The sequence below is a fragment of the Psammomys obesus genome, unplaced genomic scaffold (genome assembly GCF_907164565.1).
Source record: "Psammomys obesus unplaced genomic scaffold, mPsaObe1.curated_primary_1811, whole genome shotgun sequence".
Lineage (NCBI taxonomy): Eukaryota > Metazoa > Chordata > Mammalia > Rodentia > Muridae > Psammomys > Psammomys obesus.
In genome coordinates this window covers 4,332,365-4,349,542 of record NW_026585643.1, presented here as the reverse complement: position 1 = coordinate 4,349,542, position 17,178 = coordinate 4,332,365, and the positions used below count along the sequence as shown (strand labels likewise).

The 17,178-nt window shown below is 45.1% G+C and overlaps 1 pseudogene; it reads left to right on the top strand.

Annotated features, from left to right (window-relative positions):
- The first annotated feature begins 1,659 nt into the window (after positions 1-1,659).
- On the top strand, positions 1,660-3,313 carry LOC129684439 (60S ribosomal protein L29-like; annotated as a pseudogene).
- The last annotated feature ends 13,865 nt before the right edge of the window (positions 3,314-17,178 follow it).

The following is a 17,178-nucleotide window of genomic DNA, read 5'->3' as shown; positions in this document are numbered from 1 at the left end:
TGGACAAACATTGTTCCTATCGTCCTAGGCCTAGATCATTGTCTCTGAAGTACCTGGTCCATGTAGCAAGAAAATCCACAGACAGCATACATGAAGGTCAAGGTAATTTTTTTTTTTTAGGAGAAAAAGATGACCAGAATCAATGTACAAGGGAGTCAGGGTTTGTTGTCCTCGAGAGGAAAATCCTGGTCTATAGCAGCGTTTTGTCTGTGTTATCAGCTCATGAAGCCATTTCATTCAGCTCAATTTGGGGGGAAATCTATGGAGGTCAAGTTGGCATGATTTCATAAGGTGAATAAAAAGAAGTGTGAGACTACCTGAGGTCAACAGCTGTGTTAGTAATCACAGTCAGAACTAGATCAGCTGCTTTAGTGGCCGACTCCCACTTGGTTAAGGCAAAGGAAAGAACAAAGGAAACTGCTAATGAATGAAGCAGAATTCAGGTTTGCAGATGGAGGGGGCAGCATTGTGTAGAGACAGAGTCCATGACAAATAAGCATCTGAACTCACAGAGGTGACAATGTGCAGGATCAGACTGGCAGGAGGACAGAGGACATTACTGAAATCCCAGGAAAGCCAAACGTATGTGATTTTTTCCAGAGGTGAGCCACCTTTTTCCCCACACTCACGTTGACCTGGAGTTTCTCTGAGTGTAAAGGGTTTGAAAGGCTTCTTGGCTCTTCTTTCTGTCAGAGTATGTACCTGAGACTGAACTCTAGGTAAAGCAAAAAGAGCTATCAGCATGCATGGGTCTCTGCTCATCATACCTCAGATAGTCTGTGAAGCTCACACCCAAACAACAGGATGTAGTGAGCTCTCCATTCAGTCAGAGGTTCCCTATCCATGAATGTCATCATCTATGATTCAAAGACCGAAAAAAGCATCTCTACTAAGGAGATTGCTAATCTGTACAAACCTCTTAATGTTATGATTCCCTAAGAAGTACAATATCACAACCATTGGTCTGGGGAGATAGCTCAGTCAGAAAGGCAAGGGCAAGGACCCAGGTTCGACCCACAGAAGTCACGTTAAAAGGCCAGGCGTGGTGGCACGTGTTTGTGATTCTGTGGCAGGCGAGACAGGCAGATCCCAGGGCTCAGTGGCTAGTCAGCCTAGCCTTCTCAATGAGTTCTAAGCCAGGCCAGGGAGAGAGGAACAGCATCCAAGGGTGTCCTCTGTTCTCTAAACACACACAAATGCATGTATGCACCTAACAACTATTTAGAAACCATTTACGTTGTGTAGGATGTATATAGATTATATATGTAAACTCTATCTGTGTATTTTATTACCCATGGATTTTTTTTTTTTTTTTGTCTCACTGGAAATACTGGGGCCAGTTCTCCAAGGATGCTGGAAATAACTGTGGTGGTAGAGAGAGGACACATTCTGAAGAGTTCAAATTATGTGACGTGGCATACTGAGAGGCTAACAGCACCATGGGCCACCTCACGGGCAACACCGTCTCACAGATGAAGAGTGAAAAAGGATGCACATGTCAGGAAGCACTGGGCTGTGAAAGTACAGACAAGTCTGACCTTTAATCAAGGTCAGATGTGTCTAAAGCCTCTCCTGTGACTCACAAAGCATGGATGGTTTTGCCTGCATGCCAAAATTTAGAAGTAGAATCATGTAGTCAAAAGTGAAAATATATGATCCATGTTAAACATTGGAAGTGAGGAAGACTTTTGCGCCCCCACACACAGTAACTTCGTGACCGAGGATGCCGAGCTGAGCCCTTCAATGCGTGAGAAGCATCATGGTGAAAAACAAAGACACACCAACAGTATGCGGTGTGGATGTGAGAGCCCCGTGTCGTCAATCTTTGCGTCACCCCATCTCTAAAATCCCAGAGCTGGTAAGCCAGCCGAGCAGAAACAATGTCCTACAGGTCAACCTCTGGCCTCCCTACACCAGCACATACCTTTGCGCACACACACACTCACAATTGCACTTTGCTCTTTATTTCTCTACATTTTTATCCACTTGGGGCACATCTTTGTTTTCTCATATCCCTTGCAGCTATATTCTAAACGCGCCCAGCAGCTGAATTCAGGCTGTTTGCCTTCTAGCGTGTGGACGTAAATGTTTCCAATCCACATTACATTCCGTTAGTAATCTGTACTAATCTTGAGTACACAGCGTCATGATGAAGATAAAGGCTTAAGCTTGGCAGGCTTTGGGCTGGAGAAGCCAGAGAAGGACACAGAAGATTGCCGTGAGCAGGAGCAGTCAGTCAGAAGAGAAGCAGGCCCTCTTGCCCATCTCTAACACCCTCCTGATGTCACCTCGCATCTTCTTGGGCATGGAGTCCAATTGCTCTATGTAATGCAAGTTTTGGTTTCCTTAAAAACTCAGTTATATAAATTATGTAAATATCCTTCTGTTTTAATCCCAAAGGTGGGGTTTTTGTTTGGGCTTTAGTTTGTCCACAGCTAATAATTGCCTCCTGCGGGGCCTGATTTTTGCCACCTGGTAACAGCCTTGCTCATGCAGCATGGAGAGGGGTGTGGTCTAGGATTCTTAGGGATATAAATAGAGCCCAGAGAGAGAAAGTGTGGCATGTGGCAGTTTGGGAAGACACTGGAGAGATGCTTTGGGGAGACTGCTTGATTGGTATAGCTCCTAAGAACCCATCAGCCCTAAGCTGGGAGAAGTAAAAGGATCTGCACCTCCCTCTCCCCACTAACCTTCTCTCTCTTACCTAGGGTTGGGGGATTGGAAAGGAGAAGCTTTAAGAACCCCCTCCCCAAATAATGAAAGAACCACTACAGCTCTTCCCGTCCCAGACAGTGCAGGAGCCGCAGGGTACCATGCAAACACAGCCAAGTCCAACAACCACACCACACACAACTCGTGCTTCAAGTAGTACAGAAATGGCATCAAAAAAACCCGGTCACAAAGATATGAATCTCTTAAGGGGGTGGACCCCAAGTTCTTGAGGAACATGCGCTTTGGCAAGAAGCACAACAAGAAAGGCCTGAAGAAGATGCAGGCAAACAACACAAAGGCAGTGAGTGCACGAGCAGAGGCCATCAAAGCCCTTGTGAAGCCTGCAGCTGGTAAGCCCAAGATGCCAAAGGGCCCGGACAGCAAACTCAGCCATCTGGCTGTCATCGCTCACTCCAAGCTTGGGAAGCAGATTCAAAGCCACATGGTCAAGAGTAATAGGCTCTGCCAACCAAAGCCCAAGGCTCAAACCAAGGCAGAGGCCACAGCTCCAGCTAAGGGCAAGGCTCCAGCTCCAGCTCAGGCTCCCAAACGTGCCCAGGCCACTGTGAAGGCCCCGAAAGAAAGGCTTCTGTTAGTGTGAAGAGTGACACACCCATCTACACACTATTTACAGATGACCAGTGTCCTATGCTGTTTTTACAAATAAACCTGAGGCAAGATCTTTGTGAAAATGAGACAAAACAAACAAACAAAAACAAACTGCTCTAGCTCTGATAACCCTGATATGAAAGAAGGCTCTATAATGTTGAGCTAGAGAGTTTGTGTAAGGAATTAGTTGTGGACGTCTGATCAGAAAAACGGTCACACTGATTAAAGATGTGCTGAGAAAAACAAGTTGAATGGACCCATGGAGAAAATAGAAAGAGATAGCTTTAAACATGAATGAGCTCAGTAACCAATTGGTTTCCCATAGTGAGGCTTAACAAGGACTATTTCTAACAGGAACTCAATGACTGGCTCTTTGGCCTCCCCACCCCCCATAGAGGAGCAGTCCTGTTAGGCCACAGAGGAGAGCTTTGCAGCCAGTCCTGAAGATACCTGATAAAACAGGATCAGATGAATGGGGAGGAGGTCCCCACTATCAGTGGACTTGGCAAGGGGCACGGTGGAAAGGAGGGAGGGAGGGAGGGACTGGGAGGGAATGAGGGATCGGGACACGGCTGGGGTACAGAGTTAATAAAATGTAACTGATAAGAAAAAAATAAAATACAAAAAAAATAAATAAACATGAATGAGTTTGTTTCCACCTGAAGCACTTCTAGGTCAGAGACTTAACTGGGCCACTGAGGAGTCAGTTTCCCCTGCATAACCCTGGTGTGTTCTGCCATCCAGCAGGAATCCCCTGGAAATCACCAGCCAGAGGTTCTCTGCAGCCAGCCATCTCAGGAGGGAAGAGAAATGAATTCCATTAATTTAAAATCATCTTCACATTACTGCCAATAAGGCACAAGACTGGAGGCCAATCAATATTGAGTGCCAGTCTCATCAATAAGCTCAGTCTTGCAATCAAGAACCAGATTCTGTTTATTGCCCCAGTAGATCAAAAATATATGAAGAAGTGTCTAGAATAGAACATATTATTTACTGGAAAGAACTGCCAATCCTGGTGAGGGCTGTCAGCACTAAACGTTACCAAGAGAACAAAGAAGCCCTCGATCATTTGGTAGGAAGTACTGTGAGGTGGCTCCGGGAATGGAAATTATGGATGGAGGCTGGGGCTGATTTCACTTCAAAATCTAGTCCTGAGCATCCAGGTTATGCTTTGTTTGATTTTGATTTTTGTCCTCAGCCTAGTGTTTTACATTCTGCTAACTGACTGCTCTCAGCATGTCCCAGTCAGGGTTACTACTGCTGTAATGAAACACCACGACCAAAAATAACTTGGAGACGAATGGGTTTATTCAGCTTCTGTGTCCACATCACTGTTCATCACTGAAGGAAGTCAGGACAGGAACTCAAACAGCAGGACCCTGGAGGCAGGAGCTAGTGTAGAGACCATGGAGGGGTGCTGCTCACTGGCTTGCTCCCTGTGGCTTGCTCAGCCTGCTTTCCTATAGAACCCAGGACCACCAGAATAGGGGTAGCTTCACCCACAAAAGTATGGGCATTCCCACATCAAACACTCATTACGAAATTTCTCCACAGGCTTTCCCACAGCCTGACCTTATGGAGGCCTGTTCTCAGTGGGGTTCCCTCCTCTCAGATGACTTTAGTTTGTGTTAGCATAAAATTACCCAGCATACCGTACTTTAAAGCAAATAATAGCACTGTACCATGTAGTAATCAAGATTCATTCTAGAAATGAGCCTTCAGGCAATTTTGCCATTACACAAACATCAGACTACATGTATACGAAGCAAGACGACCACAATATTACAGGCAAGCAGGAGTTCCGCATTGCTTTGGAGTCTTACAAGCCTGCACTGCATAGGTAGTGCATTTGGTACTTGGCTCTTTACATGTGGCACCTGAATGTATTTTTTTAAAGATTTATTTACTTTTATTTTATGTGTATGTGTGAGATCCTAGATATATGTATGCATACGTGTTTGGGTCTGGTACCCAAGGAGTCCAAAAGAAGGCATCAGATGCCCTAGAACCGGAAATAAATTGTGAGCTGCCATATGGGTACTGGGACCCCAACTCGGTTCTTCTTCAAGGACTCTTAATCAATGATCTTGTGGAGGATCCAGGTTTAGTTCCCAGTGCTCACATCGTTCTGATATTTTCCTGATGAAAGACTATACTTTCCTAGCATCCCTTATGAAATTCAAAGTCAGTTCTGCCCTTATAAGAGGCCACATCCTATCCTCCTCTGTGGGCATTTTGGCCATCTACATACATGGGTGACAAAATCCTCCCTCAGTGTGAATATACATGTCTAAGGTTAGACCAAGCTTTTTGTTTCTGCTGTCCATCTCTCTATGGCTACCTTTAAATAATCTAACATAATGCCAAAGACCCGAGGCTCAAGCCTACCCACAGGCAAACCACCCTGTCTCTCATCTGCTCCCCAGACCCAGCTGAGAGGGCCAGGCAGAGCCACTTTTTCGGTCTCAGACAGCCTTTTCTCTTCACTCTCTCTCTTCACCCGTGCTCATTTCCTGGTATGACAATGAATGCAGCTACAGCAACAGGGTGGTGGACCTTGTGGCCTACATGGCCTCCAAAGAGTAAAAAGCCCAGACCACTCACCCCAGCAAGGACACAAGAGCAAGAGGAAGGCCCTCGGCTGCTGAGAAGTCCCTGTCCCAACTCAGCCCCTGACACTGAGCCTCTCCCTCACAGTTTCCATCCCAGACCACCAGAATAGCAGGAGGGTCCCAAGGAGCCCAACTCTCTTGAATATTGTCAATAAGGTTCACTGCACCCACCAAAAATGTAGCCTAAGAGAAGGGCAAGTGTGAAAATCCTGAAGAGACACTGAAACAAACCTGGAAATGTTGATGAGGGCCAGTGCTAACATGAAAACTGAATGTTGGGGCATATATGAAGCATCAGGCTTGGTTTGTGTCCATGCTGGACATGAGCACTAGAGCCTACCCACCCTCGCAGCCTCTGACCCACACAGAGCGGCTGCAGGGCCTTTTATCCTTCCTGTCCCTAGCGGGGTTCCCAAAGCCCAGGGGCAGTACTGGTGATGTAGAAAGGCCAAGAGCATGAAATAGTTAAGAAGGAACCTCAAGCTGCTGGTGCTGGTGCTGGTGGAGACGGTGGTAGTGGTGGTGGTGGTGGTGGTGTGTGTGTGTGAGAGAGTGAGAGAGAGAGAGACCCAGTGTTTAACAGCACACTGTAAACCACATTAATCAGAACTCTGCAGAGCATGCCGAATGGACACCCCTTCTGTACCCCAAACATGCAATTCAGGCTCATTGTAGCCTTTTGTTATTACTTTTCACTTTTAACGTTGCCTTTGATGTTCATTTTAAATGCATTTTTAGTCGATGAAAATGCTGCGCAAGGGGGAGGCGGTGTGATTTGTCCCAGTCCTTTCATCCTTCTGTCTGGCCTGGATCTTGAACTCCCAGGGATGGCTTGGAACACTCCCTCAAGCACTGTAGCGGGGAACAGGGGGAGATTTTAGGGGAACCCAACGCAGTCCCACCCACCATCTGGGACTGTGGTTAAAAGCACACATTCATGATTATAAAATCACTATCGTCAGGTAGGGAAGGCAAGAAACTTCAAAGAAGTTTCAAAAGCCAGACAGCACAGTGTCAGTGGGACGTAGGAGGGCTTTTGTGTAGAGGTTGCCACTAATGAGTTCACTAATTGAAAGCAGATTGATCTAGTCAATAGTTATGACCCAAGTCATGTGACTGTTATCCAGGGTTTTCTCATAAGTAACACCTTCCCTTTATGTGCCAAAAGCCCATGACATGCTTCCTGATGCCTCAGCCCATGCCAGGCTGTGCCATCTTCTCCCCATGGCTATCACTGGGCGGCTATGCTTCACCCCTTTCATGACAATTCACCCTCCAAGAAAGAGTAGTAAGTACCAGATCTGCTCTTTTCCCCACAGCCTAGGGTCTCGCCTTTAGTCATCTTTCCAAAGTGTTTCCCCAGCACAGGACCTCACTGTACCCACTTGAATCCCCCTTCATTAAGGGTTTTCACGATGACCAGGTCGAAGTAAGAGCACTCTTCACCTAAGCCATCTCTGGGGAGGCTTTTTCTCCTGGACATCTGTCTTCTTATTCATTGCAACAGAAGAAACCGTCACAGCAAACGACTCCAAAACCTCAGCCTGCAGAGTAATCATTCCCAGAGTGGCAAAGATGCAGGTGGTTCGTATTGCTTATACTTTTCCAGAACCTGCATCATCAGAGCAGAGTCCTGAGGGTGAAGATTCAGAGTCGCAGACATCCAAATGTAAGTGAGGTGAAATCATGTTAGAAACTATTCTGACCCTGACTCATCTTAGAGAACTGGGAATTGCTGTGCAGTTCTGTCCAGCTTCCAAGGAGAATCCAGCAGATACAACACAGCTGTGGGGTTGGCAGCCACCCGAGGCCTACTGTGATGGAGGTAAGCAAAAAGCGTTAGAGGATCCCTTCTTCACGGGAACTTGGGGTGGTGCCATTGGGCTGCTTCATCTGCCCACTGTTTAGCAAGGCCGTCGAGCTATACACATCAACTCTGATGCCGTCAGAGGCATCTGCAGATGTCACAATGATCTGGAATGCAGCTGCTTTGCTTTTAAGTTAATTGTTTATGTGGCATTTGAGTGTGACTCTGTGCGCCCGGGTACGTGTGTGCCACAGAATGTGTAAGGATGTCAGAGGGTAACTAGCAGGAGTCGATGCTGGCCCTCTAACGCGTGGGCCACGGGAACTGAACTCAGGCCATGAGACTTAGTAATAAACGCCTTCATCCACTCGGCTATCTCAGCAGCCTTTAAAGGTGGGTCTTGACATAGCGGGTAACATCACTGAAGGTAGGAATCTCCCACCACCTTACACACACACATCAGTGATAGTGAGAGGTTTCTAAATGTAAGATCACCAATAACCAATTCAAAAGCAAACCCACGACGTGCCCATGCTGTCCCTGGCAGCACTCTCCCGTGTTGCAAGGCGCCACCTCCTGCAACCGAGGTTCTGAACACAAAGCATAAGCAAACTGCAACATTCAAGCCATCCCAATGCAGTGTGAATGGGCACTGCCTGAAACGTGTCAGCGCAGACTCCAGATGGCTCTGTGTTATGGAGTGCAGTTTGTTTTTCTTTTTGCTGCACATACAAGGAAAAACATAATGGCTTGGCTGTGGAAAAAACAATGATTTTTTTACATTTTCCTACCATAGTCCTTAGCATGCATGTGTCAAATTAATATAGTTTGGAGAAGATATTGTGTTAGAACGTTTAATCTTTAGAGTGATGTTTGAGCCACTGACTTGAACTCCATTAAAAATTTTTAGGTAAAATTTAGCTTGGGATTAAGACAGAAATTCCAACAAGTTTGTAATGGTCCTGAAAGTACTTCTGCCATTTGAAGTATATAATGCTGCACTCTCAGCAATGGTAACGATAAAATAAAAAAAAAAAAAGGAACAATTACAAAAAAAAAAAAAAAAAAAAACAAACCACTGATGGCCCTATGTGTCCCACTGTATCAAATATTCAGCTGAGATTTAACTTTAATATGAAAATACAATTTTAAATTGTGTGTGTGTGTGTGTGTGTGTGTGTGAAGAGAGAGGGAGAAAGTAGGCAGAGGACCACTTTCAGAAGTCAGTTTTCTCATTCGAACATTCATACAAAAGAATTGTTTTAAAATAAAGTCCCTTATAATGTACCCCCCCCCCCAGGGGATTTAGTTCAGTTGGCTTGGTGGCAAGTGCTTACATCTGCTGAGCCACTTAACTGGCCCTTCTCTATATGAAAATATACAAACACATTTATCTCATCAGTACAGAAATTTTCTTTTGTCGTTGTCTCAGTTGGCGTACTAGTGCTGTGAAGAGACACCATGACCAAGGCAATTCTTAGAAAAGGAAGCATTTAATTGGAGACTTGCATATAGTTTCAGAGGGTTTGCCCATTCGCATCATGTGGGAAAGCAGACAGGCATGGTGCTGGAGCAGTAAAGCTGAGAGCTTTACATCCTCATCCACAGGTAGCAGGCAGAGAGAGAGAGAGGAGAGAGAGAGAGAGAGAGAGAGATAGACAGGGAGAGACAGAAAGACAGAGGGAAACTGGGCCTGGTGTGAGCTTTTGAAACCTTAAAGCCCACCCCCGATAACACACCTCTCCAACAAGGCCACCCTTCACAATCCTTCCAAAACAGTTCCACTAACTGGGCCCCAAGCATTGACATATATGAGCCTATGGGGGCCATCCTCATTCATGTCACCATAGTCGTTACACAGGGAAATTAATGTACACCGAAGAATTTAGTTTTTAAAATAAATTCTCTTGCTGTTTATTATCAGTAGTAAATGTTTGGTCTGTGTACTTAGTAAATAAATCTGCATACATGGTATCACGTAAAAGGTCCTCAGGAAAGGGGCCGGAGAGATGTCTCAGTAGGTACGATAGTCTCGGATGCTAGTGTGAGGACCTATGCAGTCCCCAGCATACACATAAAAGATCTGAGTGTATCAGACTGTGCCTATATTCCTTGTGCCGGGGAGATGGAGACCAGGGGATCACTGGCACTAACTAACTTGCCACTCTCGCTTAATTAGTGAGCTCCAGGCTCAGCGAGAGATTCCAAAACTAACTCCAGCTCTTGTGAAAGAGCCCTGACACTGGCCTCTGGCCTCCAAAGGTGCACAGGTGGGCATGTGAAACTACATTTTCACGCACTGCTTTGTGCAGGTAGAGGGGGTCAAGAATGGAATAAATTTACCAAGTCCTTGTTTATAAGCATACTCTGAATACTTCCCTGGATCCAGGGTCGCAAACGCCATCTTCACTGAACTCTGAACAGTCCAGGATCCCATTGCCTTCTGCGTCTTCGCTTGACCCACACCTAACACTGCTGAAAAAGGAACTATGGAATGCCTCAAGAGATACAGCTTTTCCAGCCCCATGCAAGGCTTCTGCTGAGTCTCCCACTCCATGTTGGGAATAAGGGAAAGGACACCAAACCACACACGTTCCTGGAGAGGCAGAGTTAGTCCGGAGTTCAGCTCCAGGCAGCTTGACTAAATTTCTACATAATAAAAACCAGCCTTAGGAAAGATTTTAAAAAATGAAAAAGTCAGAATGGTTGGTCTCTTCTGAGGGTGGGAGTTAATTAGAACCTGTTTTTCCTAAGCTGCTTTGTACGCGGAGAAGGCCTCGCCCCTCCATGGAACCTGCCGCTTCCTGTGATAAAGAAAGCCGATGGCACAGGCTTGCTGCCGACACCTGGGATGACCAGGGTTCCCTCAACCGTGCTTGGGAAACCCGGGGACATACTCTGTGCTCAGGAGACCAGGACCTCAAAACGTGGTCGGAAATGACTCGAAATTACGCCGGGAAAAGAAAAAAAAAAAAAAATCAGCGCGTTTTCCTCCAAGTCTCATTAGTTCTATCTGTTTCTCCCAGTTGACCATGGCTGTGCCCTAAGGACACCTTGAGGAGTGTCGCTTTTCCAGGTCTTTACTGAAAGCACCACCTGGAAGGCATGATGACCCAACAATTTGCCAAAAAGGGAGGGAGGGCTGCAGAACCTTTCACGTTTTTGAATTGCAACTGTTTTCTGTCATCGTAAAGAAAGAGCTAATCATTTCTTTCCAGCAGTCCACCACCCCCTCTGTCTCCCGCGCAGACTATTATGAAATTGCCAAAGACCACACACTTGGCTTTCTGTTTTCACAGTTTTTAAAACCATCATCAAAAGGCAAAGAGGGCAGGAGTCGAGGGCTCCTTTTCCAGCACAGCATCTGAAGTGGAATTCCTTCAGGAGAATGCTATTCTCTTCTGGCTACTTTCCATCAGTCCCATCTTCTCTTGAAGTGTTTATCATCTCGAGCAAAGAAAATGGAGACCAGAAAAAAAAAAGGAAAAAAATTCAAACCCTGTCCAATTGGGAAAGTGCCATTAGAACCCTTAGTCTCATGCTATTGAATATTCTGGAAGTGAATTTTAAAGACTTAAAAAAAAATTAACTCATAATATAAAAGGTTCAAATTTATAACCTTTATCTCGATGTTAATAAGGAATTTGAAAACAGAGATGATTATCCAGGCCTTTGCAGATGCTCAGCCATGAATCAATCCAACAACATATTAGTGATATGAGGCACTTGGCCTTAGCAGAGCTGGCCCACTGTAAGGTGTTTCTTTTTTCTGTGAAATTATGTTGAGAGAGTTTTGAAACGCACAGCGTCTGAGTCACAGACCCTGGCTCAGAGGCAGGAATTCAGCACAAACATTTTTTAGCAGCACATCATTGATGTAAAGTTTGTTTTCAGGGGAAAATAAAACACATGTCTCACGTCCAAAACCAACTCAACCCGTGGAGCAGGAAAGAAAATGCCGCTAGGCACAAAGTCAGAAGTCAGCAGAGCTTCCCATCAGTTCACCACAGAGCCCTTCCCCGGTCCAAGCCCCAGACCCTCCCGGACGGCGTCTCTCTATGCAGTGTATCCCCCCAAACGTGCATGCGAGTCATTGCCACCAGTTCCTGCAGGCTTCAGGGGCACAGGGAGTGAGGGATGGCACTGCCTATCGTTACTTGTGTTGCGGTTCACCACCCCCTCAGCCTCAGTTTCCCTCTAGTCTCCAATATGATAGCATGAAAGTCACACGCACAATTTGCAGAGGCATATATGGGATGCTTTTAGAGTTTCTGTCTCCTCACTTTCATTTTCACCAGCTCAAGAAATACGTTTCCGTAATGGAGAATGGCATCATCAGAGTCGAGGGGTAGCCTAAGACAGAGTGTTACCCTTCTGACCCTCTCCCTGCAACACAAAAGTCCCGTCTCCCATCACACTTTCACAACCAGCCTGGTTCCTCCAAACTGAACTGCCCCTAGTCTGAACCCGAACTCCTGAGCATCACTGTTGTCTCTCTTGGTTTCTCTCCCACTAGTATCCGTTGCTATGGCTCAGGATTTATTATCAACTGTTTTCTCATCACTCTCAAGCTATTTCCTATGTGTACTTTGGTCTCCTTTAGGGACCTCTCAGGCTGTCTGAGAGGTTCTTTTAAGAGTCCCTATAAGACCTAGCCACAAAGAACCATTCGATATGTGGTGAGGGGCAGATGGGGAACCCTATCACCACAAGCCCTGCAGGAAGTCAGAGCTGATGGAGAAACATTATTCCAAAGCACTGTCGTGGCTGATAATAGACTTTGCTTTTATTTGGACATATAGTTGGCCTTATTTTTAATTGATTAATTTAATTTTCTACACAGGAGAGTTTTGCTAGCATGTCAGGTTATCCAGTGCATGCCTTGTGCCTGTGGATGTCAGAAGAAGATGTTGAATCCCCTGGAATTGAGATTATAGGTGGTTGTACCAACCACGTGGTTGTAGGAATCAAACCCAGGTCCTCTGCAAGAGCAGCTGGTGCTCTTATCCACTGAGCCAGCTCTCCAGCCCTCACTGCTTTTTGTATTGGGGCAGGAAACAGGATGATCAGTGGAAGAAAAAAAAGACTGAAATAGTCTGAGGCCACTGTGCTCAGTGGACACAGTGAGTTGTCCTCGATTGTAATGTACTGGAGCTGCCTGGGAAGTTTAAAAAAGAAATCGAGGTCAGTGCAATGACTCAGAAGATAAGCACACTTGCCACCAACTCTTCTGACCTGGTGGAAGGAAATCCCAAATATTGTCCACAGGCACAGGCATACACAAATAAATGAATGTAATTAGAAAGAGAGAGAGAGAGAGAGAGAGAGAGAGAGAGGGAGGAAGGAAGGAAGGAAGGAAGGAAGGAAGGAAGGAAGGAAGGAAGGAAGGAAAAGAAAGGGCTAAGAATATAGCTCAGTAGTAGAGTTTACCTGCCATCTTTAAGGCCCTAAGTTCAATGCTAAGCAACAGAACACAAAATTAAATTAGATTAAATTAAATTTAAAATTAATTAAAAAAATACTTACAGCATCAAGATTATTCCAAAAATACTTAAAAAGCTATTTGTGCAGTGGGATCAGAAGCCTAAGCCTATCTAAACCAGCTCCTGAAGGACTCAGAGCAGCTAGAAGGTACAGAGCAAATGGGCAGGTGTTAGAAATAAACACTGGCTCCGGATCATGATTCTGACATATCAGGCAACTTGCTTCAACGCTCATCCCCGTTTACTCACTGTGGAGCTAAGTGCATGAAGTCCTCTAGTCACAGGGAGACAACCCATTCTGACAGTAAGTAGTGGTGTGGCTTTGTTCAGTGATCAGTGGAACAAAGGTCTCTGATGTAAAGTGGGAGCCAGTCCTTCTGGGAAGAGAAGAGGTTAGTAACAGGAATGGCATCTTCATGGATGTTTTTACTGAATAATAACCTCAGTGGCATCCCACCTGGGTTTCAGAGCAAACCTGGGAAAATGGAATGGAAGGAGGCACCTGCCTCAAAGAGTGTTCAAAGCTCTGCATGACATTGCTCCAGAGAGTCCTCTGAGCTGGCTTGATGCTGGAGGGCTTGAAAAGAATCATTGTTAGTGCCAAATTGTGTATTATTCAGTAGATAAATTATCCCTTCTATGATCCTGAAGGTACAGCAAAAACTATATATTTTTTCTTTTTTAATATTCTTATTATCATTTATTATATTTTTTTTCAATTTGTGTCCTGGTTGTGGCCTCCTCCATCTTCTCCTCCCAATCCCATCCTTCCTCCCTCTTCTACCCCTAGTCCACTGATAGGGTAGGTCCTCCTCCCCTTCTGTTTGACCCTAGCTTATCAGGTTTCATCAAGACTGGTTGCATTGCCTTCCTCTGTGGACTGACAAGGCTGTCCTACCCAGGGGAAGGTGATCAAAGAGCCAGCCACTGAGTTCATGCCAAAGAAAGTCCTTACTCCCCTTACCCAAGGGACCCCACTTGGAGAATGAGTCTATGGGCTACATCTGAGCAGGTCTTTTAGGTCCTCTCCATACATTATCTTTGGTTGGGGTATTATTCTCTTCAAGGCACCAAGAGCTCAGTTTTTATGACTCTGTTGGTCTCCTTTTGGAGCTCCTTTCCCCTCCAGGTCTTTCTATCTCCCCCTTCTTCCAGAAGATTGCCTGTACTCTGCCCAAAGTTTGGCTATGAGTCTCAGCCTTTGCTTCAATACCTCGATCAGTAGAGTCTTTCAGAGTCCATCTGTGGTAGGCTCCTGTCCTGTTCCCTGTCTTCTCCTGTTTTCTATGTCTATTCCATTTGTCCTTCTGAATGAGGATTGAGCATCTTCTTTAGGGTCTTCCTTCTTGCTTAGCTTTTTTAGGAGTATAGATTTTAGTATGTTTATCCTATATTATGTGGCTAATATACCATGTGTGTCTTTCTGCTTCTGGATCGGAAATGTCCCAAACAAAACACCCAAGAAATTAAGGACACAATGAAAAGACAAATTCTAAGAATAATAGGACTAGATGAAAAAGAAGATTGCAGGCTCCAAGATCCAGAAAATATTTTCAAGAAAATCATAGAAGAAAATTTTCCCAACTTAAAGAATGTCCTTAAACGTACAAAAGGCTTACAGAACACCAAATAGACTAGACCAGAAAAGAAACTCCTCATGTCACATAATAATCAAAACACTAAATCTACAGAACAAAGAAAAAATATTAAAAGCAACAGGGAAAAAGGTAGAACTATCAGGCCTCTCAAGAGAAACTATGAAAGCCAGAGGGCTGAACAGATGTCATGCAGACTCTAAGAGAACACAGTTGTCAAACCAGACTACTATACCCAGCAAAACTTTCAATCACCATAGATGGAGAAAACAAAAATATTCCATGACAAAACTAAACTTAAACAATACCTACACAGCAACCCAGGCCTACAGATGATATTAGAAGAAAAATTCCAATCTAACAAAATAAACTACAGCCAAGAAAACACAGAACATAGCTAACCTCGCAACAAAAAATAAAAAGTAAACAAGCTATCACCACCAACTCCACAAAAAAAGGAACTAACATTCATTGGTCACTATTATCTATCAACATCAATGGACTCAACTCTCCACAGGCACAGGCACACAGAATGGTTGTGGAAACAGGATCTATCATTCTGCTGCATTCAAGAAACACATCTCTGCAACAAAGATAAACATTACCTCAGAGTAAAGGGCTGGAGAAAGGTTTTTCAAGCAAATGGACCCAGAAAACAAGCTGGAGTATCTAATTTTTAAAAAGCTATATATTTTTAAGTGGTCAATCCAATCTGAACTGCACTTAGAAATCGAGGGGAAGTTTCTATCCAGTCAGGACAGATTCAGTAAGGAAGAGTGGGGCCTTTGCTAATATCAGTGAACCCTGAAGGCATAGTAAGTCTGGACAGAAAAGTAGGAAATTACGAATTTTGTGTGACACAAGACCCTTCTCGCAGTGAAAGCAGGCTGGCAATCTACATTTGTGGAAAATGCCCAATGTCCAGGCTTAACAGCGCATTAGCTGGGGGCTGCTGAGGAAGGCTTCTGAGCACAGCTGCTCCCCACTTAGAATGGCGCAAGAAGCCAAGGTAGACGGATGTGAGTTCAGATCCCCAGGCATGTAAAAGCCAGGCATGGAGGTAAGAGAACAAACAGGCAGATCCTGGGGCTTGTGGGCCAGCTGGCTGGGCCAAAAGCAAGCTCCCGGTATTACATAAGAAATCCCACACCATGCTACAGGTCAAATATAAGGCGGTTTATTTCAGATGAGGGAAGGGGAAAGGACTTAGGGCCTGACTGAGCCATGAGGGTGGGAGAGAGAAAGAGACCAGGGAGACACAGACAGTGGGAGAGTGTTCGAGGAAGAGAGAAAAGGAAAAGCGTGTAAGAGAGAAAGGCTGGCAGGTTGTTCGCATCCACACTCATCTGGGACACCTGGTGGCGGCAGGTGTTGATGTCAGAGATTTCTAGGCAACCTAGAAGCAGGCTATTGGAATCGCCTGTATGATAATACGAGGTTCAGTGAATAGTAACCCTCTCTCAAAAAGTAAGGTGAGGGTGGCATCAACCTCTGCCTTACACACACACACACACACACACACACACACACACCACATACACACACACACACACACACACACACACACACACACCACATACACATGGTAAAACCCAGAGGTTAGCAGAAGAACGTTGGTAACACTAGAACTGTCAGCAACTTGCAAAGCCTGGGTCCTGGCTACCATTACCTTCTCAGTAGAAGGGTTTTGTTTTGTTTTGTTTTATGGTTATTTCTACTTATTTTATTTTATGTGCATGGTTGTTTTGCTTGTCTATATGGATATGCACCAGTTGTGTGCCAGGAGAGTGTCACATTACCCAGAGCTGGAGTTGTGAGCTGCCCTGTGGGTGTTGGAAACCAACCCTGGGTCCTCTGGAAGAGCAGCCAGCACTCTTAACCATTAAGCGATCTCCCCAGACCTCAGTAGGAGGTTTTAATCCATAATCTCTTCAACTGATTATGGCAAATGCTGGCATAGGAACCAAGCCCATTCCAACCTTATCTCACTGCATTGCTCAGCATGTCAGGCTTACTATAATTCTGTCCAAAGACAGGTTCTATTTGCTATAATTCCAGTCAATGGGAGGAGAAAGCAAGGGGAATCCATGTTCCTTTCATTTCTCATATGTTTTCATGACTTTAAGACTCCACAGGCCAGAATCAGGACACTGAAGTCTCAGTTGCAAAGTTAGGAAATGTAATCTTTAGTTGAAAAACCACGTGTTCCATTAGGAGGTCGAGTACTGATGCCAAAATGGAAACCAGACAATTGGGATTCATTTCGTCTTTGTGCTTCACACCCTCCCACACAAATGATGAGTAGAACCATCTCACTCTCCTCTGAAGAGCCCCTGTTCTGTACCTACTGTGAAACC